Here is a 24340-nt window from a genome sequence, read left to right as displayed (position 1 = left end):
CCATTCTTCCTTCCAAGTGGACCTGAAACCACTTAGCCAACTGAAGGAAACCCCCAGCCTGGTTCTGCCCTCAGAACCCAGAGACACTGAGACACTATCAACATGGTCTCCCAAATGGTGTTCTCTGCTTGGAAAAATCCCTGGGAATTTCTATTCCTTTGTAATGCCACTGCCTCTGAACAAAAGAAATGCAGATTCCAAATATAGACCTGCAAACTTCCTTCTTCTCCAAGTTTCCACTTCCTTAGCTCTAACCCACAGTTTAGAGAATCATGAATTTTAATCATGAATAAAATGCGGCCAACCTTCCTTGAGAGAACTCATTTCTTTAGCTTTACTTATTTACAAGTCAAATGTATTAATATCTTATTTTACTCCACTGAAGATAAGAACTGAATTCAAGATGGTTGACCACTTTGGAAACACAATAAAGACCTGTAACAAATGGACTCTAGGAATGAAATAAACAAGCAAAGAGGCATCTGGACTTACTCTACCTCCCAGGGGGGCTGTCCAACCAGCATATTATTCTGCACACAGCAGGTAGTAACAAGTTTGGAGAATCTGCTTTATTTTCAAATCAAACAAGATAAAAATCAAGGAAAGAATTTTTGCAATAAGATTTCTGGAAATACTCTTATTTTATCATCTAGGAAGATTATATTTAATCCTATAATGTTTTGTTCCTTAAAATATGATAAAGCCCTCAATATTACACATTTCCAAAACATAAAAGTGTTACTGTTCAGTTAACATAGCTTAAACTGATGGTCTAAGTATAAGATTTCATTTTGAAAAAAATTCCAACAAATGCACATTTTTTTGACTCAGGCAGTCAAGTTGTTATATGTTCATTATAGAGCAAAAAAAGGACATAGCTTCAAACAGTTTAAAATCCTTCAAAATATATCAATCCATGTTTGAGATACATATAGAGCCTAATGAAACTACTAAGTAATATTTAAACACTGGAATTGAGAAAACTGTACATTTAGTCATATTTATATTAGAATAGTCCATAGTGAAAAGTTTCATTTATCATACCTCAGCATTTTCCAAAGGATACAATTGGTAAGACTACACATTACTTATCACTCATAAGCAACCCATTGGTTCTATCTTATTTATTTTAATGACTTCTGTCAAGAATGTGTCACTGGTTGTGTCTCTCAGATTATCCATCATGATAACAGCATCACAATCTTTTCATTAAAAGTAGTAGAGCTGACATAAGAGCTCTTTAAGTCTATTTGTTTCAAGAAGTCCCCTTCTCCATAATTACAAACTTATACTTATTAATTTTCCTACTATATTACCTTATAAAGCTATCAAATCATAAAAAGAAGCAATGTGATCATGGATGTCCTCTTATATAATTGGACTATTTGGTTTTTGATAGTTGAACTTATACAAGGTAAGTTACAGGAAACAAATTAGAAAAAATTCTATATAAAAAATATTTTATAAAGAATAGTGTATCCTCAATCATATCACAAACCTGATAATAGAGATTGCACAGCCAGTGGTCCAAGTCCAGGCAAATCAAATCTTCAATTTTCCTAAAACTTCTGGATTTCCGGTCATAATGTCCTCGGAGAAGGGGACACTTGAATTTTCCTTCCACTACATCCAAGTTGTTATCACACAGGGGAAAGATTGCCCAGCCCACAGCCTGGCCAAGGCAGGCATGTTTCCCACGAAGGAGAAAGAGTTCAAATAAGAAAGCTATGCCAGGGTTCACATCTTTCCTTTGGGATAGTACCTAGGAAAGACATTAAGACAAGAGAAGATTGGGATGCTTATATGTTTAGAAACACTATACATTCAGTAAGGCCTACAGACGATTTAGAATTCAGTAAAAAGTCAGTCTGCACTCCTGTTTTTGACCCTTAAAAATTCACCCACTGGATACGTTTACATAAATAACTCTTCCAGTCACAGGTAATTTGCAATCATGAAAGTGTGACCTGCCTACCAGAAGATTTTATATTTTATGAGCTTTAGAAATAAACTTTGTAATATTAAGTAACATGGTATTTGACTGAGCTGGTCCCTCTATTATTGTATGGTTTGAATATGTTCCCTAAAATTTCATGTGTTAGACACTTAATTCCCTAATTCATATGGTATTTAGAAGTGGTACTTTTGGGAGATAATGAGGATTAGATGAGGTCATTAGGATGGCATTAGTGGCTTTACAGGAACAGAGAACTTAGCTAGCATGCTGGCTCCGTCAGTACATGATGCCCTCCGAGATGTTATCATGCCATTAGGAAGACCTTTACCAGAAACCAGCACTATGTTCTTAGTGCCTCCAGAATGTGAGCCTAATAAAATTCTACTCTTTTTCAATTAAAAAAAAGAATAGTGTATCCTTTTCAAATTTATTTTTTTTTTGAGGGGAGGGTAATCTGGGATTGAACTCAGGGGCACTCATCCACTAAGCCACTTCCCCAGCACTATTTTGTATTTTATTTAGACACGGGGTCTCACTGAGGTGCTTAGCACTTCACTGTTGCTGAGGCTGGCTTTAAACTCTCGATTCTCCTGCCTTATTCTCCCCAGGTGCTAGGATTATAGGTATGCACCACCATGCCCAGCTCAATTTGATTTTTAACATGGTTAAATTAAGTGATTACTTCTGGATCTTTAGAGGTGGATGTAAAGTCTGAAAATACACAAACATTCATAAAAAATAATCACTGACATGCTGAATATATTGTCTATCAGTAGCAATTTGTAGTTCATTAAGCTATGCAAAACAGCAATAAACAATTTGCATTAAAGCAACATTCCCATCAGTCACTGCACATGCATCTGTCACATAACACCTCAATGATTTCTGTGTCCAGTTTTCATGACAGAAATCAGAACTTTATCCAGGGCCTTCAATCTATTATCCAGATACCGCTAATAACCCAGGGGATTCAATCTATTACAAAGATATTTACATTACAGACTTTATAGCCACTGGTATATTAAGATTTACCCACTATACATCTGATTAATATTTCACCATTTTTATACATACAAGGAAATAGATAACCAAAACAGTAAGATATTGAAGAAAATAACAAAATTATATCATCTTTGTCTTGAAAATTTTTCACATCAAAACATTTTGCTGCAAATAAAAGTAATTTGTTTTGTTTTGCTACACAGTATAGAGATTAAATTTGGGGCCTAGCACAAACACATCCTCTACTGCTGAGCTACACCCCAAATCCCCTTTTTATTTCATTTTGAAACATAGTCTTTCTAAATTGGGGAGGCTGGCTTTGGACTTGCAATCATCTTTCCTGAGACTCCTGAATAGCTGGGATTCCAAGGGTGTACCACCATGCCCAGCTTGAAGTGACTTTTTAAGTCTACAGATGAAAGATTTTAAACAACATTTAGAATTTACTGCAAATTCAGTTCTGAAATAAACTTTTCTTAAACAGATGGTTCACATTGACTTCCACAAATCAAGCACTCCAGAATACAATGTAGAGTAGTAAAATATGTGATGCCTTCTACATACTCCAAGGAAAAAAAAGGTCTTTGGCAAATAAGCAAAACCAGAATTGCACTTGTCTCTAAGAACAATTACCTCCCATTCATAGACTATAATGCTGTTGACAATTTCAAGCACTTTCACTTCTAAAGAACTCCCACAGGAAGAAATTCCTCCAAGCTTTCCAGACACAGCTGCACTTTCTGTCCTTCTCACTACCTTAACAGCTCCAGACAGTCCCAATAGCTTCCCCATGTGTTCTCTAAGGTCAGTCACTTTCACAACCATTCTTGTAACACAATAAATTGCTATAATTATTTCCAGGGCCTACATGTATTGCTGCATTTTAAAAACAGGTGCAGGTCTCTGTGGTTATTCAGAGGTTTGCTAGGGCACCCTTTCCTGGGCTGAGCTGTCAAGATCAGAAAAACCCATCTACCCATAAACACGTGCCTGATCCCACTACCCTTTTATATTCCTGTCATAATTTAAAGCTAGGAAAACTTTACATACCTATTTCCAACAAGAAAAACTTCATAAGGTATACAAATTTCTTTTGTACACTGTGATCCCTGGAGTGAGAGAAACTTTCCATATTCCAGCTCTATGACTTAGGCAAGTCTCTCAGGGTCTTCAGGCATCACTTTCTAAAATGAAAATGAAAGTCAATAATACTGTAGTGAAGTTACAACATTAAAACACTTTGCATAATTCTTATTAGATTATTTTGATGTTATCTTTATTTTCATTGTTATTACCAATGAAACTGGATGATTTTGATATTATCATTGTTTTTATTTTCACTGCATGATTATCAATTAAACTTTTACTTGCTAAATAAAATATACACACTTGTGGTATACTGTTTCCACAATTAAACAACTGATTTTCTAGCACAAAAGCTAATGTTTAATACATACTAGACATTTATAGTTCTAAGAAAAAAATGGATATTCTTTCAAGTCATTTTTCAAATTGTTTTTTTGAACACCAATAAGCTCCAGGTGGGCCTAAGGAGAGTGAAAAGGCAGAGGAGCAGCAGAAGCCTATCTGTCATCCTCCTGTGTGGTTACATAGGGATGAGAAGACCCTGCCTGCCAAGAGAGCAGTCCACAGAGTCTGACCTGGAACTCTCAGGGAGGGGGGCCTCTTGGCTCCTGGAGGTTGCTCCAAGGACTGAGTATGTGGAGGTGCCTGAGGGAGTCTTTATGTCCCCAAACTGAACCTCTTCCATTGCCGCAGCAGGGTAGGACCCTTTTGGAAACCCCTTTCAACATCACCCCCCCCAACAGGCCTGCCTGTCCCCAGGAGTTTGTCTCTCTTTTAAGATCCCCTCACTGAGACCCACACACCTGTTCCTCCACCCAGACACTTTAAGGTGCCCCTTAACACAGCTTACCGACATCAGCGATATCCCTTTGCCTCTATCCCACAAACCACAAACTCGCAGGCCACACCTCCAGCCCTGTAGAGGTAGAAGCCTCCAATAGATGAGCTGCCCTCTAAAGTGGCGGCTCCTGCTGCCAAGGAGCACCTCTAGAAAAGCCGCTGCACCTCACCCAAAGAGCCTGCACCCTCCCCGAGTGGGTCCCAGTACCTTCTTCTTCAAGGTGCTCCACATCTTCTGCTGGGTTTCTGCCCCTGGGGGAGCAGCCAGGAATGCGCAGGTGAACTCGCGGTGGGAGTGACGGAGGCTGTCCTTCCCGCCGCCTAACCTGCGGGAGCCATGGCCAAGCCTTGCGCAGCGTCCTTTTGGCTTGGGTCCTGTCCTGGGCAACTCTGAACTCACGGAGGCGGCCGTGGCTCCAGCGATCAGTGGCTCCTGTGCTCTGGCAGCGGCTCCTGTTCCTGGAGTCCAAGACAGTGGTGTCGTGGCTCCAGCGATTGGGTGATGCCGGCGGGGGCTCCTTAATCGCTGAGAAGGGCGATGGCGGCTTTGGCTCTTGTGCTCTGCACATGGCGGCGGCGGCAGGTGGCTCTGGTGTCCAGAAGAGGGAGACAGTAGCAGTGTTTCCTCCCGCGCTCTGGCCCTTACTGTGCTCTGGTGGAGGCATCAACATTGGCTCTGGGCACCAGGGGGTTGGCTGCGGTAGCAGCGTTGGCGGAGGCCTTGGGGGCTTCTGCAACAGCAGCTCTGGTCCTGCGGCTCCAGCGGCTCCCACGCGATGAAGCTGGCTCCTGCCCCTACTCCTGTGGTGGCTCCCACGCTCTAGACGCTGCAAGGAAATGATGGCCTCTGAGCTAATGGTCCTTTGGCAATAGACGACGCTATTGGTCAGCTCAGGTGCTCTCACTTCCGTTTTCCCCTCAGGGGGCGTGGTGTCACGGAACCTTCATAAATTTGGACCAATAGTGTTGCAACTTTTTCCAAACCCTTATTAGCATAAACGTGAACCAATGGCATTGACCTCCGCAAAGTTCTGTGGTTAGTTGCTCTAGTGTCTTAGAGGCTGGACTTCCTGTCTTGGATTCCGAACACCTGTAACCTGGAGAAGATTGGTGGTGAGCTGCTGCAATCTGCTGGAACATGGGTACCCAGAGCTGCTTGGCTGTAGAGGCTTGCTGCTTCTGAGGAACCCACCCGCCAGTACAAGTGTAAAACTCTGCTTTCACTATGGGGACCTTTTAATAAGGTATGTGTACTTATTCATACATATTAAACAAATTGATTAAATTTTCTTTACACAGACGCACACACACACACACACACACACACACACACACACACATATATGTATATAACTTCACACTTTATTTATTCAAAATAAGAAATTAATTTAAAAATTAGACACAGGCAATACATGGTGACACATGATTTGTGATCACATAACTATAATCCCAATTATTAGGCCTAGGAAGAAGAGTTGCCAGTTCAAGATTCCATTTCATTTCAAATAACTAATAGAAAATCTATTTCCAGGAATTTATCTGTTTTACATAAATTGTCAAATTTGGGGATCAAGAGTTATGTAGTATTATATTATTTCCTTGTTAATATGCATGGGGGCATTGAAGGTGCCTCTTCTTTTATTCCTGATACTAACAATTTTTGCCCCCCTCTTCAATTAGTATGGTTAGAAATTTAACAATTATGTTTCTTTTTAAATATCCAGATTCATATTGAATTTTTTAATCCATTTTCTTTTATCTTATTTTACTGATTCCGAGTTTAATATTTGTTATATTTTGACACAGATTGAAATTTTTCTTTTTTTCAATGTCAATGCTCAGGTTAATTATTTTAAAACTCTTTTGGTTCTAATAGAAACATTCAATGCTACACATGTTCTTCTCAACACTATATGATTTTACTTAGATCTATGTAGTCTAAGTTTTTAAAAATTCTATTTGTATCTTTGACTCATGGATTATTTAGAGTTATGCTATTTGATTGCCAAATATTAGGGATGTTATACATTATCTGTCTCTTTCTGGTGTGTGTGTGTGTGTGTGTGTGTGTGTGTGTATATGTTGGGATGTGTATGGGTGTTGCCCAGGAATGGACCCAGTGCTTTAAGTATGCAACTGAGTACTGTACCACTGAGCTATTTACCCCAGCCCCATTGATATTGAACATATGCTTTGCACAATATCAACAATGATACATTTTGATGTTTGTTTTACCTGTGGTCTAGATTGTTGAATATTCTGAGTGCATTTGAGAAGTGCTCTTTTTTTGGTGATGGGATTTTGTTCTGTAAATGTTAATTAGTTTGGTTCTCTGATGATTTTGTAAGGATTATCATCTATGAATTGTTGAATTTCTGTGTAGCTTTTTTATTAATTATTGAACAATTGCTATTGGAAACTTCATTTTTGTCATTGAGTTTAAGTATTTTGCTTATAGATCTAACATTTCATGTGTTCACGTACTTTAACTTTTGGGAGAACATAAAAATTTAGGATTTTTAAGACTTATGGAATTGTTCTCTTCCTCAGGTAATCTGCCTTATATCTCACATAGTAGTTTTGGTTTTGAGGTTCATTTTCTTTTATATTACTAGACCAACTTGAGGTCTCTTTTGGTTTGTGATTTCATAATACAGATTTTCTTCCCATTGCTCAAAAGATAATAAATGATTTTAATTATATACCTATTAATAAAGAAATACCCTTAGTGTAATAAGTCTTATTTTGTCCTACAGTATCATTGAAAATATTTTACAGTTTTTAAATTTTGAATTCCATAAATAAAATATGATTATATCTGACTATGCTTATTAATACAGTGTAAATTGTCTATAGATGTAAAAAATTACAAATTTTATGTGAGTAAAATTTTCTCTCATGATGACCATCATGTTGACATTAAATTTGCCTTTCTATAGTTTGCCAACTGTTGGACATAATTGTTGAACTTTGTTTGGCTTGTTCAAGAAAGTCTTTATCTAATCATTTCTAAAGAACATTTTTATTTGGCACTGTACTCTTGTTTGAGATTCTTTTTTCCCTTCAGTTCTTTGAATTCATCATATTACTCTCTCCTGGCCTGTAAGGTCTATGCTGAGAAGTCTTACTGATAATCGTTGTGTGTTATTTGCTTCTTTTCTCTTTGAGAATCTTCCCTTTGTGCTTGGGGTTTTTTTTTAATTTTTAATTTTTTTTACAGTTTTCTAATAATGTCTTGGTGTCCTATTTGAATTAAATGTGATTGACAACTTTGACCCTCCTGTACCTAGATGTTTTATCCATATTTGGAAAATACTCTCATGCTATTTTTTTTTAAATAACGGCTCTGCCTTTTCTGTCTCTTCTGCTTCACAAACTCCTCTAATTAAAATATTCACTTTTAATACTTTCCAATAACTTCCATAAACTTTCCTCTATTGTATTCATCTCTCTCTCTCTCTCTCTCTCTCTCTCTCTCTCTCTCTCTCTCTCTCTCTCTTTCTTTCTCTCTCGGTATTGCTACAGATTGAACCTAGGCCTTGTGCATGGCAAGTACTCTATTAAATGAGCTATATCCCCATCCCTAAATAACCTTTTAGTTCACAAATTCTTTTTCTTTATCAATTCTGGTATTGATTTTTCTACTATATTTTCATTGAATTCATTGTATTTTTCATATCTAAGCTTTTTTTATTTTTAAAAATTTGGGTCTTTCTGTTAAAATTCTATTTTAATCATTTATCATTTCTGTAATTTCATTTAATTGTTATTGTATTCCAGTAATTTTTTGAAGTTCACTAAGTTTCTTTAAAATGATTGTTTTTAATTCTTTGTTAGGTCGCATATCTCTATTCCTTTTGAGTCAACCACTTTGAGACTTTTGTGTTTTGGGGTGGGAAAGTACTTTAATTTTTCATGTTTCTTAGTTCATTAATAGAATGTCTGTGTATTTGAAGGAGAAGGTTATTTCAATCTTTGCAGACTGACTTTGCCTGAAAAAGACCTGTAGCATGTGCAGAGATTCTGGCAGGCTGTCGGTTGTCAGGGGAGTTGGTGGGAGATGCCTTGTTGCTGGAGTTCTTAAATAGGCTTCCCTCATCATTTGGTTAGCAAAGGGTAGGCCTAGACTGTAGGTCCTGGGGGGTGGACTTATTGCCTGGATCTCCATAGAAGGATCTGGAGCCTGGGTCTATGAGAATTGGCTGGGAGGCTAGGTCCATAGAAATTGGTCTAGAATTTCATGTTAGAGTCTGAAGTCTGGATCCATAGAAGTTGACTTAGAACTGAGTTTTTCCAGGGCCTATACCACTGGGATAAGACTTGAGCCAGAATTTGGGAGTGTTCCAGGAGCCTGGATCTATAGGGATGGTGTATGAGCCTCAGTCTATGTAGTTCAGCCTGACATTGAGGACTACCATGATAAGACTAGACCTGGGTACACTGAAGCATAACTCGACCCTGGTGCCATGGAACCATCCAAGATACTGGTACTGGATACACTTGGATGCTGTATCTACTATGACTAACATACAGGATAGAGAAGAAAAATTATATATGATTTTTTTCAAGGAAAAAAATGTTTGTTTGAGAAATTAGTATATGGTAGGCATATACTCCTCTGATCCTAACAATCCTGTTATAGAAGTTGTACCATACACCTCTATTTAAACAGAATGCACAAGGAAGTTACTTTGTTTATCAGAAAATTCACAGAACAAATAATTTTTTTTTCCTTCTGCTTAAAGTCTAAATCTCTCATGAACACTTGCTTGTTGCATTTCATGATTTTGGAATATTACTGTGCTCTGAAAGCATGATAATATATGCCTAAGTGGTAGATTTTATCCACTTCATTTTGTTGCTCTAATAAAAATGGGTGCACAGAATTCAGTAAATTTTAAGCTATTTCAGTGTGCTAACCTACCATTTGCTGAAAGTGTTTTGTAGTACCTCTCCTCTTTGTTTTTGAACTGCCCTCTCCTGGCTCATAAATTTCTTAGTAATAAGTGTTTAGAAAACCAAATGGTTGAGACTCTGAGAGCTGCTATCATTTCTACTTTCCATTAGAAGATAATTTCAAGTTTTATTATATGAAATGTGGTGTTGACATATAGTAATTGATTCAGATGCACATAAATACAAGATTGATGAAATGATATATCAGTCTGAGAATAATTTGGTAATTTATATGGACTTTCAATGCTTGTGAAAGAAATTCTTTTGCCATTCATTGCAATATTAGTCATATTTTCTGAGTCACTGATGTGAAAATCTGGTGTCATTAGAAATAATCTGAGCTCTTCCATGTTTGTGTCTTACAATGGCCCCTAACTTACAGAAGATCATAGATGATTCCAAAGCAATAAAAACATTGACATGTAATTTAGTAAGTGGAAAGCTATAGCAAAAGGGTCATATTTTGCCATATTATTGACATCAACAAGTAAAAACATAGTTTATTAACCCCCTCTGTAATTTTAATGTTGTTCTGGGATTGATGTTTGCTTTCATGATTACTTCTCTGCAGTATTTGGGAATATTTTCTGATCATGAGTGAACATTTTCTATATCATGAATATCCTCATTCTTTCACCACCACATCTTTGACTAAAGAGTGGCCATTTAGGTCTGGGGCTATAGCTCAGTGGCAGAGCGCTTGCCTAGCAAGTGTGAGGCACTGGGTTTGATCCTTAGCACCATGTACAAATAAAATAAAGGCATCCTTTCCATATACAACTACAAAACAATTTTTTAAAAGAGTGGCCTTTTAGGAATCGTTAAGCCTGTATTTTCCATTTTTCTTTCAGTTTGTGTGGCAACTTGACCATATAGATAGAATTAAAATCAGTTCAAAGCAATACTAATACTAAAGTTTTCCCTAGGTGAAAGCCATGTGGTTCTAACTTTAAAAAATAGAGGCTGATTGTTATGCAAATGGTTCATGGAAATGATTGAAGAACAGCTCACCAAAGACTGGTGAATAAATATATCATACTTTACACTCACCTTTCAAATCATAGTACAGGTTTCTGTAGAGAGCAGAGATTCTAAGAGATTTTACATACTAATAGATTTTAATTTGAAAGTCTGTATGACCAAAGAGCTATAGAATCCTGGGGGAATTGTGAAGATAAGTTATGATGGTCATGGCTGGAAATGGAGAGAACATCAGATATTCAAAAATAACTCCTGAAAGTTTTAGCAAACAGTACATTAGGACTGAATAAGTGGCTCATTTTAAAATTATAAATTAATCTTATCATCAAGAACCAGTCAGATGCCACAAACAATTTAGTGTTTGGATCACCAGCACTGTACTGTGCAAAGCATATATTGATGAGCTGCCTTTTATGTCTCTTGTGAAAATTAAATAGAAAATGTGTGTGGCCAAAAATACTAAATTATCAGTTATAGTGAATGTGAGCTTAGTGCTAATTAACATTCTGTGTCTTGCTTCTCAACTAATTTCAGATAACTAGACTGCATAATAAAAGAAAAGCACAAAGATTTTCACAGGAAGAGTATATCTGGATACATTTTTTTTCCTTTGGATAATAAAAGAACATTTTATTCAGACAGAGTGCTAGATTAACAAGTTGCAAAATCCATCTTCTGGTTTGGAACTATATTCTCACTTCTGCTGTGTTTCTAATTTACCTGGTGTAAACTTACACATCTATAACCATTATAATTTATTATTATATTATTTTGTATTTGTAGTATTAGAATCATTATTTCCTATAATTGAATAGTGTCAAATTACCTTTACAAATATATACACTTTATTTCTTGTCTTCACTCTAGCCATGCTCTTGATAGGAGGTAGATTTCCCTAATCCTATCCAACCCTCAATAGACCACCTAGAAACTGATTAACTCCTATTTATCATTAGCTCCTAATTGTTCCTAGTCTTACCATTTTTTTCAATTCTCAAAGCCCCTAAGTGAATAATATCTACATAGCAAATTCTCAATGAACAGGTTCCAAATTGAACCCAATTATGAATGTTAGTGTGTCTTAAACTCATCCTAATAAAAGTATTTTATCAAAGACAGATTTTCAGAAATCTTTGAAATTTTACTCCATTTATATAATTATTTCAGATTCCCTATTTATTTTTATCAGATCTTGAAAATTTTTACTGAAATACAAAGACAGACTCTATCAAGAGGATTACAGAAAACTGCATACAGGATGCCTGCCGAAGAGTTTCACTTTTCTGGTAGGCAGTTAATAAACTAATGAACCCAAATGTAAAGTGAATTTTTATAATTGATTTAACAAAAGTGCTCCGAAGTAGAGGGTTGAATTGATGGAGAATCAGTTAAACAGTGCACTCCCTCCAGGTGGACATTTGGTAAACAGAGAAACAATTTTAAGTCCATTATTTGGTTTTGTATTCCATACTACTCAGGTCTATTCAGTATAGGGTATTTCAATGTATGTAATATACATTCACATCAGATATGGACGAGCAAATAAATTTATTTAGAACCAAAGCTTGTTCATGAGTGATTCAGTGACCAAATAAGATACCAGTACAGTAATGGCAAGTAAGCTTCAATTTGAAAAAAAGTATGAGAATGTGGGTCAGAGTTACCTGCAGTGTTTTTCATGGAGTTTTCTCCTACAGAGAATCCTATGGGAGCAAATGAACTAAGCGGGACCCAGCCTGATTCAATGCTGCTGACTCTCTTTCAGCTAAAAGCAGTATTTTGTATACTATTATGTTTCAAGTGTAGAGAGAGTTTTGCTCCACTTTCAACATAGAAGCACTGAAAGCCACAGTTTTTTGTTGAAATAGGCATTTTCTAAAATTTTTTGGATTCACAAACTTATTTTTTTATAAAATATAATCTCACAATGTTTCCAAAGATTTACAAAGCAATTTAATCATATTTATGCTATATATTTAAGAAAGTTTTGCTAATTATTTTTAAATATGGGAAGATAATTATAATTTTAAATGTATATTATTATTTATTTTTAATGTTTAGAAACATTAAGAAAAATGTTTCTCTCTCTTTGCTTTACTTTCACTTTAACTCAGATTAATTATGTAAAAAAAGTGTGATTCATTTAAATATATATTTAAGTGTTACCAACTCTATTAATGTTTAATGTGTATGAGTTATTTTTATGAATGAGCCATTTAAATGGGCCATCATAGGATTATGTTAATATTTGCATAAATTTATCTAATATTAACTGAACATTATGTAAGGATTAAAAAACTACCAAGAAAGTTAATATAATTGAGGGTAGTTTTTTGTGTGAATTTTCTAATCTCATTGAGATACATTTGGGAGTTTTCACACTGTGCTTTAGGAGAAATATTATTGATGACTTTTAAAAAAATACCCTGTCCTCTTTAATAGAAAGAACACCAACTATGAATGCCAACTAGAAGTTAGAAGATGAAAAATCTATCCTTATCCTGGTGAGTATGTTAACTGGACAGGGGTGCTCCATGGGTTAAATGGTGAGGAAAAATTAGCAAACATAATAAAAAGTGTAATCAGGGAGTTCTAATATGCCTTTAGTGAAACTGCTGATGACAATGTTTCTTAGAGAAGAGGTCACTCCTACAGAAAAACAAACTAAATTACACTGGACCCTACATAGAATCAAGCCACATTCCCTTCTTTTCTCAGTTGGGAAACCTGATATTAAGCAAAAACTATATCCTTGTCTGATGTGGGGAAGAGAAAGTACTGTAATACCAGATCTTATTTCATTCTGTAATAGGTAGCAGTTATGTTACAACTAGGTAGCTTATAACTAGAAAACTAGTTAGATGGCAGGAATATATAGGTTTTAAGTAAGGAATAAAACTTTTAAGGTAGCAGTGTGTTTACCCCATTAGTTAATAGTCTGCATTTGGATTTGGCCTAACCTTTATACAGGATGAGTTTGTTAGTTTGTTTTAGGTCACCTTTAAATCTTGCTAATATAGAGGAAATATAATGAGCTATTCAGAAATGAATAATTCTGTGACACAGTGGGGCAGATTGCCTTGTAGCATGCAGCTGACTTGGCAGCTCCCCAACCTATGGTCTGATTTAAAACTTTGCTTAGTTGAGAAGAAATGTGAAGCCAAGGTGAGGAAAGACAGTGGCAGAGCCAGAAGCCCTGGGCAGAGAGGCACTGGCGTCAGAGTGAACTAGCTCAGTAGGGTTTTTGCTTTTTTCTTCCATGGGTGGTGTTGAATGGAGACAAGAATGTGGGCTTAAATATGAATTGTAAGTGGCTTTTTCATAGGTGACTTTAAGTTTGTTTTTATAAAGTTGTTCATAATTCTAACTTGGTGATAGAACATACTGGTGAAAATAGAATCATCCTACTATCAAAATGCTTTTGCCCATAAAATGCACATTTCCCACCCCCCAAAAAAAACAAAAATAAAAATAAGAGAATACAGTCCAAAATAAAACCAATTAATATACATACTTGTTTTTAAAAATTATCGTCCTTTTGTCTTTTCCATCTTTGATACAGCAACACCTTGTATGTCACAATTTATTTCATGATTGAAAAGAAAATAAAAGGGCTGACTTATGACCAGAGCTAAGTATTAGCTGAATGTGTTATAGACTGAATAATTCCTTGGTTTCCTTTGTTGTTAAGGTAGTGTATTTCATTGAATTTTAAATGTCTGGCTTGTACATTTCACTAATGTGGATTTGATGATATTACTTTTTTCCTCATACAAATATTCAGAAGACTTTCCCCATCTGGAAACTTATACATATTTTAGACTCTAAGATAAAATAGGATTGTTTTTATTTTCTATCAAGGAAAATTATAAAATATATTAAAATCCATGTATGCAAATGTATATATTCTGAATTTGACTAGGCAATATTTTTGATGATTGATTAATCCAGTGAACTTGTGTACATAACTAAAAAAAGAAATTATGTATTTAAGCCACATAAAATTAAAGTCTAATATAAAGAAAATCATAAAAACCCTATTATATAGGGTTATTTTCATCTGTATTGGAAGATAAAGTTCTTCTTCTACAATAGTAAGAAAACTGAAGGTATTATTTTATTTATATATAATTTAAAACACATATTATGACAATTATATTGTTAAAAGTGGATAATTATCTAAGTTATATTTGGAATATATATAAGCCACCATACTCATAAATTCATATACAGATCATATCTAGAGCTTAAACAAATTCTATGCATTTACAAAATTTTTTTCTTATGATACTAGATCATGATGCATTATCTAACTAATAGAAACTAATTAACTTATTCAAAAAAATAAAAATATCTCTAAGGCTTAAATCATGTAAGCCACCTCATTACTCTAAATGATGTTCAGAAGCTATGAAGTGTTATTTCATATGCATGTATACTGAAAATACATTTTTATTTGCTGCTATTTCTTGTATCATTTCATTTATTTAAATTCTAGAGAGATTATTACATTTCACATATCTATTTCCATAAATATTTTACTGAAGTAGAGTTAGGTAGCATTATAATCAAGCTCCTAACAAAATGTACTAGCCCACTAGTTACAAATTGATTGTGACCAGCTAGGAAAACTTACAACAAAATTTGTCTTTTTATAGGCTTGAAATAAACTGCAACTTTCTCTAGACAGGTGATATTTTCCAATATTGAACATTTAGTGTTTTCCATTGAGAAACACTTACAATGAAAACATGTTTGAAACAAGAAAATTAGGTCTACTAATTATACTCATTTTACTTGGGAATTAAAATCACCAAAAAAAGACCCTAGGAGATTTAAGACTAATTTATTAATCCTAATGTATTCCTCCAAATTTGTTAGCAGTGTAGGAAAAAGAAATGAGACAGAATAGTATAATAAGTAACCAATCTATTGTTTTCATAGACTCAATATGATTTGAGTATCTAGTAGATAAAATTGGATCTATCCATGTAGCGACTTAAATAACAAATTTGCTGTTCTATGATCTTATATAATAGCTCATGTGTGAAACAAAATAGATAAATCCCTTTACCAATATAATTCTAACCTTGAATTCTCAAGATATTCAATTGCTTGTTGGTTATTTATTTTTTCTTGCAAATTAAGTATATTAAATATATGAAGTATAAATTATAATAGAGAAATAGGCTGCTACTTTAAATAGAATGCTAAATAGAATTAAAACACATTGGAATTTTATTTTTAGGTGCAAAATGCTGCACACTAATTTTGCTGTCCAAATAAATAGGATATACACATATATTTAAAATGGCATAAAATTAACATACAAAATCCTGGTACTCAGAGATATGAAAACTTAAAAACCACAGTAAACTTTCATTTTCTTGATGAAGTTGAAACCATTCTTAAATTATGATTATAATCAATGAGTGAAACAGTTTCTGTGTTATGGCTAGAAAAGTGCATGGTGCCACATGTTTTTGAGCAAGTGTGATAAAATATATCAGTATTTTCAACAAAGCCACATGTATGACTGAAAAAATTTTATTTTGAATAATATAGTCTAAATTTAGTCTGAGGAGATAAAAATTTTTACAAAAATATAAAAAAATATTGATTAATATTGGAAAAATGCATTCAATAAGCTAAATCTAACTAATTATTTTAATGTTGATTATGGAAACCATACTGTACACACAAGTCTAGTATATTAAGTTCTTATAATTAAGATATAAGTTAAAATGAAATTACAAAGGAGAAATATATCAATTTATCAATATATTTTATTTTATAGAAATGACCTTGAATAAATATACATTAGAAAATGGCCTAAATTTCATTATTACTTTATTAATGAAGGACTTAAAGAGAATACAAACCCACTTTGAGTGTAAGAGATTTTAAGGAAAAGGGGATCTTTTGCTCTTAAAAATTTCCCTGAGTATTTAACTCAGTAACAAGCCATAATTTCATTAAACAAAACAAAATGTGAAATTTTTTTTTTAATATCCTAGGAAAATTTTGTTAGAGACAGACAGTATTCTATTAAAATGTAACAGGATTATCTGCATGTTGATATTGTAGCTATGCAAAGGCAAGCCTTGTAGTATATAACAATTATGGTGATAGACTAATATTTTTACTAATATACAAAATAATATTTTGAACTTAGGTGGTCCATTAACCCTGTATTTAATAGAACATATAATACAGCAAAATTATACCTCTGACATACTACCCACTATGAAATTTTTATGAAGACACTAATAGTGTCAAAAATGTGAAATTTGAAAAATATGATGTATAATATCCCTCAAAAATATTTAATGTATTTTTTAAAGAATCATGTTATTTATTTTCTGTCTATTTTATATTAAAATAATTATTAATTATATCCCAAAAAATGTATTTATTAATCTAAAAACTACTTCATAAGCAAATGTTTATTGATATTTTATCATGTTCCTTTAAAAATTTCTACCATTCAGAAATGGAAGGAAGACTTTATTCCAAACATTCTGTACAATATTGAGTAACTGCAAATTTAGCAGTTTATACAAAAATGGTCAAGAGCCCCAATATTTAAACATATCAGCCTCAAAGACTTTATAGAACTGTATTATCCATATGAACTTCTTCTGAAAATCCCCTACATATTCAGAATGTGTTCTTCTTGTTATTCATCAAAATTATCCATTTTCTGCAAAATTGAATGTCATGGTAGTTAATTAAAAATGGAAACTCCTCATTTATATGTATTTTTTCTCTATTTTTATATCTGCCCATTTGAAGAAATAGAAACTTGTTTTAAGAATGACCTTATCTTGGAAAGGTCCTCTCTAATTGACCCATTCAGAAGTTCTTGGTAAGATATCTAGCATGGTCAACTTTTGGCTTATGTCAGATTCCTATGGGATGCTGGCCTGGTGTCTGAATTGGTAGAATTAGGCCTGAAACCTGCAGCACTAAATTAAAACTGTTGACTGAATCTGTGGGGGGTGGGAATGAATGTGTATTTTCAGGACTGGCCTGTAAATTTGGTTCATGGGGATTGACCTGGTGCTAGTGTAGTCCTTGGGCCTTAATTTGAAGGGGCATGACATGGGAATGGACCTGTAGCCTAAGTCCATAGGCATGGGCCTAGGATTAGGATCCACAAGGACTGGCCTGGAATGTGAGTATGCAGAGGTGGTCCTGAGACCCAAGTATGAGGAGGTTTAACTGGTTGGTCCCTGGGGACTGACATGGATCCTGGGTCAACCTGGTGTTAGGTCTGGTGTGGAGTTTGAGACCATAAAATCAAATGTGTATATGAAGATGTGAAGTGTATCCTGATACATAGAGCTACAGGATCCTATTCTGGAGTCTAGGACTGTGGGGATTAGCTGGTGTGGGTACATTGGTGCTCACCTGCAGGCTAAGTGTATGGGATACATGGATTCTGGCCTGCAGGTCAGTGAAAATTAGGTCAGTGAAGACTCAGGCTACTGAGTCTTGCCAGGACTTTGGTTCCATGGACATGTTCCAGGAGTCTATGTCTGCAGGGGCCAGTCAAGGGATAGGATCTATTGGTAAGGGCCTGGATTCTGGATCTGCTTGAGCAGACATGTGCATAGGTCTGCTGGAAGTTGAGACCAAGGGGGCAGGCTTAGAGAATAGGTTCAAGGGACCAATGTGGCACTGTGTAGGCTTAAAGTTTGAGTCCATGGGTAATGTCATGTTATCTGAGGTAAGGGTCACTAATTTGGACCCTAGAGGAGGTTTGAAAGCAGCATTATATACACCTAGCTGACTCTGGGCTAGTCTGTAATATGAATCTGGGCTGCAGTGGCTGGTAAGCCTGGAGTCTGGAGACATGGAAGCCAGCCCAATGTATGGATCACTAGAGCTGTCTTGACCTTGGGACAAACCTATAGCCTAATTCAATGGAGTTGACCTGGCACTGGATCAGTCTGGCATTTGGGACAGCTGGTAATCTGGGGATACTGGAGTCCATTCAGCACTGAATATCCCATACACCAAGTATACTAGGCAGATGTGGAGCTATGGCCATGGGATCAAATGTGGCATCAAGTCAAGTCTGAAAGCTCATTATTCCAAAGCAGCCTGAAGTTTAGGGCCATGCAAGTCTTCCTGGACCTGCATTTTACTGGGAAGGATTGGTATTTGTCTCTGAAATGAAACCCGGGTCTCATTTCCTTCTCCTTCCATCACCTGGAGGGTGGGTTTGTGTGTTTGTATTTCCCAGGGACACTTTTAACAATAAGATTCATTTCCAGTCATTTTGTTTATTCATTTTATTTTGAGGCAAGGTCTTGCTAAGCAGCTCAGGTTGGCCTCAAACTTGTGATTATCCTGCCTCAGTCTTCCAAGTCACTGGAAATACAAATTCACTCCCCTGTGCCCATCCCTGCAGTGTATTTTTATCAGTGCTGTGCTGCTTGTAGTTAGAGAGGTATAATGATGTAAAATAAATCTGTCCTTCCTATATTCAAAACCTATTTCTTTATATTCTTGTATCACTTAACAGAAGGAATATATTCTAATAAATACATTTTTATATGATTTTATCACTATACATACATTATAATGTGTAGTTACATAAACCTAGATAGTGTAGATCATTCACTTGATGTGGTCTTTGGATATAATTAACAGACATGATAAACATGAAATGTATGAAGTTGTTACAGACATAACATGGCATACTACTTCATGATAAACTTGTTTTTACAGGCACAAGGAGTATATTCTAATAATAAAAGTACAATATAGTAACTACATATACTAGTAGCATAGTCATTTGTTTTTAGTTTTAAGTATTATGTACTATAGACAATCATGTGTGGTATACATTTATATGATTTATATGTGAGGTTTGTTCGCACAAGCTTCACACAAACATGTGAGAAACACATTGAGGTATAATGTTTTCAAGGGTATTGCTAAGCAACAGAAATTTTTTCAACTCCATTATTATCTATGGGAACACTGTTGTGTATGTAGCCTGTCATTGACCAAAACATTGTCATCATGCACCACATGATAGTATTTCTGTGCTATACACAGGTGTTGTCATCTCTTATCTGGTCTCCTTACTTTTTGTACAGATATTTTTGTACAGGGATAGTTGTTCAAGTGGATATTTCTGTGCATTAAGTAGGAAATCCTATTTTCACTGTCTTGTTGAGTTTACAGAGAATGTCAGATATGTACCATTTTATTTTGATTTTAGAAATGAGGATCCTAAAACTCAAGAGAGGTTGAGTAGCTTCTGCCAAATCATAAACACTCAAATTGAAATCCATGAAATTGAAATCGATAGTCTGTTTTCCTATCTTAAATTTGGGAAACACCAAAATAAACTGGGTCAGAGTACAGAGCATATGTAGACTACTGAATATGTAGAATAATATAGAGTATTTAGCATATAGAACATAAATTTAGAATTAATACTATTAAAAACACCTCAAGTTAACTGCAAAGAAGAGGTGCTGAAGAAAGATTGCTTTGTCTTTATGTATCTTGTTAATGGTTTAGTTGCATAGTGTTTTAAGTATGTATTACTACTCTTTAGGGCATTACTGATATAGATGACATTGTCCTATGTATCATTTAGCATGGATAGTTGACAGAGAGGCTCTATTGTGCAACTGACAAGAGCACTTCCCCTAAAGTCAAATGCCAGGTTGGGAATCCTCACTAACTGACTACCTTGAACATACTCCTTTATTTATTTATTTAAGAAAAAAATTTAGTTGTAGATGGACACAATGCCTTTATTTTATTAATTTACTATTTTATGTGGTGCTGAAGATTGAACCCAGTGCCTCACACACGCTGGGAAAGTGCTCTACCACTGAGCTACAGCCTCAGCCCCCTTGATTTATTTTGTTTAGTTTCCACCTCACTAGATAGTTTTGAGAATTGAATGAATTAATACATGTGAAGTCTGTCATTGATAGCTAACATGTTATAAGTGCTTAATAAAAGTTATCCATCATTGATATTATGGATGTTGTTTTCATGGATCTTGGCTTTATGCAAAATAAACAGCTTCTTAAGGGATTTGGTTCAGATTCAACACTCTATCCCTATGGATTAGCAGACACCACTAATTAAACATGGCAATTCCTCCTTAAATGTCCTAGAGTAGGCCTTGGGATCCACACATCTAAATGCATCAACTAATACCTAAGAAGAAGTTGTGTTTGGTATGTAGTAATAAATTTATTTTGCTAGTGGAGGTAACAGTTTTCGGTTTGGTTTTTGTGTACTTTAAGTGAATAACTTCATGAACTAAGAATAAAAAAATATATATCATTCTCTCTAGAATAATGCCAGTGTAGTATATTTGTTGACATTGTGAAAGTCCTTTTCTGTGTGTTTTATTTTATTTTTAAAAAATATTTATTTATTTTAGTTTTAGGTGGACACAATATCTTTATTTTATTTTTATGTGGTGCTGAGAATTTAACCCAGTACCTCATGCATGCTAGGCAAGTGGGCTACCACTTGAGCCACATCCCCAGCCCCTTCCATGTGTTTTAAATGATACAATTCATACACACATATACACTCTCACAAAAATGAAATATGGACTAATGATGTAAGATTTAAATACTCTAAATGCCATGTGGCTTTTCTTCTGGAAGATTCCCCCAAGAAATACGTCTCCATATCTTATATTCTTCAAAATTGCTAATGGTCAGTTTGCTCTCCTGTATCAAAGCATCAGTACTTCTATTTTCTTTACTTAAGCTGCACCTCCAAATTACTTTCATCCTACAACCAAGTGCCCTTCTATGAAGTCTTGCTTGGCTCTCCATTTCTTTGTTAGTGCCCCTACCTCTGATTTTTTGGATTATCTCTGCCATAGTCCTTAACCACATAACCATGATAAAATGAGAGAAATTCAATGTGAATCTGCAATATGTATATGGGTAAAAATGGGAGTTCATAATCTGCTTGAATCAAATGTATGAAATATGATATGTCAAGAGCTTTGTAATGTTTTGAACAACTAATAATAAAAAAATAAAGAAAGAAATTGCTTTCATTTTTATATTTTAGAAGTCTGAATGGTCTCTTACATACAACAGCAACTCAATAGATGTTTGATTTAGTGAAGATACAGTTAAACTTTACATAAGTTGGGTGATATGGATCCTTGAGGGTTTTTCCTCATACTTTACATCCCTAATTATTTCTTTTTTCAGGTTTTCTAAGTCATTTGAATAGGTAAACTCTATTTTTACATACAAATTTACCCTGAAAAACTTAACCAGTTGTTACCTTAAAAATACAAAATTTTTTATACCTTAAAAATACAAAATTTTAACCTCATTACAAATATAACCTTTGTAATGAGGTTAAAATTTTCACATCATTGCTTAAAATCTTTACCTGAGAATATTATAAATATTAAATTTTAATATTGCTCCCATCTTATGAGCGATAGTATTAACTTAATTCCAGACATAACATTGAGCATAGTTATGTACAAAGCTTTGTGTTATAGACCTAGGGTATCAGTTCCTTTTCTCATAAACTCCATAGAAACATTCTCTCTGTGCTACTATCTGCAGATGGTAATTAAATCATAGCTTTGTAAAAATAAAGTTCTTGAATTTAAGAAAACTCTTAGTCATCCTTCACAACCCATCACAGATATCATTTTACATCTCATTTCTTGTCTGTTCCCTCCATGGGGATCCTTCCAATCTCTGGGCTGTTGCTAAATCTTATATACAGTGATATTACTGCATGTGCCATTCTATAATATTATAATTAATATTGTAATTATTAATATCCATTTTCTTAAAAGGAACATAAGATAGATACTAGATACATGACAACAGTTTTTTTAATGATTCACACTTAGAACAGTGCCTAGCACAGGGTAAGTACTTGGGGAACTTTGTTGAATTGAAAATGTGTGACTCAGTGAATGGAACAAAAAGGCAGGTATGCACTCCATCTCAGATCACTTGCTTGTTCTGAAAGAGACTACATAAAGGATTTCTAATTTAGGATGATCTATTTTAACCATTTCATGGAAGGCATTATTTTCAAAAAGCATGATGATAGCTTTGCTGTGTTGAAATAGATTATAAAGGCTTTGGCTTGAAACTCTGCTACTTGAAACAATGAAAGCATGATCAAAAATTGATAAACTTGTAAGGAAACAAAAATGAGACTCACTACATTTTTCTTACTGTACAATGGATAGGGGAAGAAAATGTTGTGCATTAACATTTTCTTCTCCTGAGTACAAGGAAAAAATAATACATAGATATATCAATAGATAGATATTCTTTTTAACCATTCACTGGGAATTGTTTCAGAGTTTCAGTAGTCATGGTAAGGTTCTCTGATCTGTGTTTAGAAGCCCAAGCTAATTTATCTTTAAGCTTTTTACAAACACATATGCATACACATGTCCACACACACATACTGTCCAGTAAAAACTCCACAGAAATTAGAGATCATTACATACTTTTGTAATATGGAGTAAGTACAATATTATCCTAAATATTTGTACACATAGGCATATTTTTCTAAGAATTTCCCTTCTTCAAAACAATATTTCCGAGATACTTGAACTATAACTTTTAAAGACAAGGTTTTTATAATCTTCAAAATTATTATAATCAGTTACCGAATCACATTGTATTTTCTGTTTGTCTGATATATCATTTACTTTTATATTTTATTAGCAGATACATTATATGTAGACTATACAGTGATATCTAATGATACTGTATGGTTGCATCTTACGACACAATTCAGTCAGTGTTTGAACTTCACAGAGTGAGCATAATACAAACCTAAATGATATGAGTCAATTGTTCAATGTGGACTCTTCATGAAATCAAAAAATGTTGTTAACACAAGATGTATAAAGTTTCTACTAGTGTAACATGGTATTCTGTTGTATAGTAAACATTTTTCTAAATAAAGGAGTACACTCTAAAATAACATACAAAATATAGTAAATGTATAAATCATTTATTGTCATTTTAAATTATCAAGTACTAGGTACCACACATAATGTATATGTGCTATCATTTTATATAGAGTTGGCAGCAGTGTGTTATTTACAGGAGCACCACCAAAAACATCTGGATAGTGCATGGTGCTACAAAGTTACAATAGCTGTGACATCACTAAGCCACAGGAATTTTTCAGCATTAATAAATCATTACTTTATGTACAAAATTTTGAAAACTGAAAAATTTCATGGGACCACAGTTGTATTATGTGTTACTAAAATGTTGTAATGTGAAATATGACTATATTAACAGGTAAATCTCAGCAATTCTTATGAGCGATGGTATTAACTTAATTCCAGACATAACACTGGGCATTGTTATTTACAAAGCTTTGTGTTATTGACCTAGGGTATCAATTACTTTTCTCCATAAACTCCAACTCTAGTGTGAGCAGATATTTGAGCACAAAATACCCCTTACTATATTTTGGATCTTGAATGGCCACAGGTCTCCAGCCAGT

General features: G+C 34.5%; 1 long non-coding RNA gene across 6 annotated transcripts in view; it reads left to right on the top strand.

Moving 5' to 3' along the window:
* Window positions 1-5050: 5050 nt before the first annotated feature.
* LOC120885696 (uncharacterized) overlaps window positions 5051-24340 on the top strand; it is a 79768-nt gene continuing 60478 nt past the window's right edge. The window contains exons 1-3 of one of the 6 annotated variants that reach the window (XR_013424014.1): window positions 5051-6129; window positions 12012-12108; window positions 13265-13326. This is a non-coding gene — a long non-coding RNA (uncharacterized LOC120885696). The remainder of the gene's footprint in view (window positions 6130-12011; window positions 12109-13264; window positions 13327-24340) is intronic. The other 5 variants (XR_013424011.1, XR_013424010.1, XR_013424009.1 and 2 more) reach the window with 5 other exon arrangements.

This window comes from Ictidomys tridecemlineatus, chromosome 7, assembly GCF_052094955.1.
Source record: "Ictidomys tridecemlineatus isolate mIctTri1 chromosome 7, mIctTri1.hap1, whole genome shotgun sequence".
NCBI classification, from domain to species: domain Eukaryota; kingdom Metazoa; phylum Chordata; class Mammalia; order Rodentia; family Sciuridae; genus Ictidomys; species Ictidomys tridecemlineatus.
This window is presented reverse-complemented; position numbering and strand designations above follow the sequence as displayed.